This window comes from Montipora foliosa, chromosome 4 (assembly GCF_036669935.1).
Source record: "Montipora foliosa isolate CH-2021 chromosome 4, ASM3666993v2, whole genome shotgun sequence".
Lineage (NCBI taxonomy): Eukaryota > Metazoa > Cnidaria > Anthozoa > Scleractinia > Acroporidae > Montipora > Montipora foliosa.
This window is the reverse complement of record NC_090872.1, coordinates 5,370,170-5,372,669: the sequence shown is the minus strand read 5'-3', so window position 1 is coordinate 5,372,669 and position 2,500 is coordinate 5,370,170.

Sequence of the window (2,500 nt, the reverse complement as noted above, 5' to 3'; positions counted from 1 at the left end):
TTCCCCTCTATGCATAAGCATACCCAATCTAAAGTACACTCAACTGACTACAACGGTTCACTGTCACAACAATTCTCAAAAAGCTATACAAATTTCACTAAGGAAATGGCTTATTACCAAAATTTTATGGCCTCGTGATCCAGCTACATTTTGCAAATAACCAAGAAATTACCAAGGTAAGAGAGTAAATCCCCTATATGGAACGTTTTCACTCAAGTGACCAGCAGCCATATTGGATTACTGAAACAAAGAAAGTATTTGCATACAAATAGAGTTCACATCACTCTTACATGGTGCCCAGTTCTTCCGAGGATGTTACTCACGCGATGCGTGGACTGTCCAAGCGATTTTCTCGAAAACTACCTGAGAGAAATGTTTTCTGCACTCTCAGCTGTCTTTTTGTTCGGCTGGGCCTTCGTTTGCTTTGTGCTCTTCGGCTGTTCGTTATTTTGCCGTTTATTCGGTTTTATTGAATGTAATACGCAAACCTCAACGGCAACGGCAACGAGTACAACGGCTGTGTAGGCGAGGGTTATAATTCTGTTCATTTCATTGCCATTCAAACAACAACGCGAAATGACCACATTCTGCATATTCGAGAACTTTAACTAACTTTAAGAATTTCTTTTCGAATTTTGACGCTGTCTCACATATTCTGTTTGGGATATTTCTGACAGTGGTAGATAAACTGAATGCATCTAGATTCGTAGGTTGAATACACATGTAAAGTCGTTTTTTAATCGACGTTGTCTCTGGCATTGTTGCCATTTTTCCTTAAACTGCTTTTTGCCGCCTTAGCGGCGAGCGTCTATCTGCACTTTCGACCATCTGGTTGCGTTGTGTTTCGGTGAATGTTCGCTTAGCACTCGTGTTTCTACTCATTTCTCTGCCGTTCATTCAGTTGTTATTGTTTGTGCAGGGCAAATGTGTCTCTTATTTAAATTCCTATTAAATTTTCGAAATGTATTAAAACATAGCGAGAGCCGAAGTTACTTTGCTTGTAATTAAAATATCAAAGAAGAAATCCTCACAGCGTTGAAGGTTTTCCTTCAATTTGAAACTAAAAGAAACAAAACATAAACAAATCCTCCTCGAAAACATCCACGCAACGCGCTAGTAACATGGAAGAAATGGGGACCATGTCTAAAAATAACTTAAGAAAGATTACCTTTAGTAGAAAGCCTATACGGGGTATTCTCTCTCTTACCTTGATAATCTCTTGAAATAACCCTTCATCGGTAACAAATTTTGAAACTACTCTGAAAACTATAGCAGAGAAAATAAAAAGAATCTAGTGATATACAGTAGACCTTTGAGAGAGTCCTTGGTAGGAACTTGCATGTTCCACCATTACGCAGACCGTGGTAATGTAGAAACTCAAAAAGACGAAACCCATCGGAGGAAACATTTTCAAGGTTCATCTCACAAAATCATAAAGTAGTGTCACTGTCACCCTCTATGCGTATGTTCGCGTTGCATAGGCCATTTCAGAAACGTGAGAGGACTGGGACGAGTTTCTCATACTTGCTTAGATTGAAAATCTAAACTCCTCAACTGAAATGTTACCAAATGAAAAGCTATCCAGCCAAGTTTGAGAGTTTTCTACGGAAAATTGGCCAAATGGGAGACGTGCAAAAGTTGCAAAATCCCATACAAACCCTTATAATTTTGCGGCCTGTCTACCCATTCCATACAAACTCTCTATTTTAGGTGATATTTGAAGATATATTATTTCACCATTTTCCTCCTCTAAATACATCTATTCTTGGTAAAGACTCTCAAACTTGGTTGATCTTTCATTTGAATGTCTTAGTTTTTAAACAAACGGAAAACAACCAAACTCGTCCCAGTCCTCTCACGTTTCTGAAATGGCCTATTCCAATGGAAATACTGAGACAAAAGGTCAACGCTATAAATAAATCGCTAATCAAGTATAACTATAACCTTTGTCTAATTCCACTACAAGAAATGATAATATTTACAGATTGAACCCAGAATTTAACTGAGAGCCCATTACAAACATAAAAAGAATGGATTTTAACTTGACTCAGCCGCCATTTTGAGACCATATGCTCTCCCAGTGATCTTTGTGTGCCTATTCAAGTTGGCGTCAAAATGCAAATCCCCGTCTAAGCCCCGCTCAAGGTCCCCGCTCGCCGATACTTGCGCCAAATGCGGTCGAAAACCCCGCATACCGTGGCAAAAGTGACGGTCCAAAACCGCTGAAATCCCCCGCTTATGCCCCGCATTCCCCGGGTATGGGGGTGCGGGGCTTTCCACTGACTAGTGCATTACACCTTGATGTTTGGTGTCACGCTGTAAATAGTACCCGCTCTTGTATTACGTCATGTTGTAATAATTTTTTCATCTACCCGTAGACTTTATAACTGTTCACACTTAGGAACTCATTTAAGTGATGATGGCATAAGCATGCCGAAACCTGTCTTTTAAAAAAGTTGTCTATTTCCCACAGTATAAATATATAAACAGGAAAAGAAAA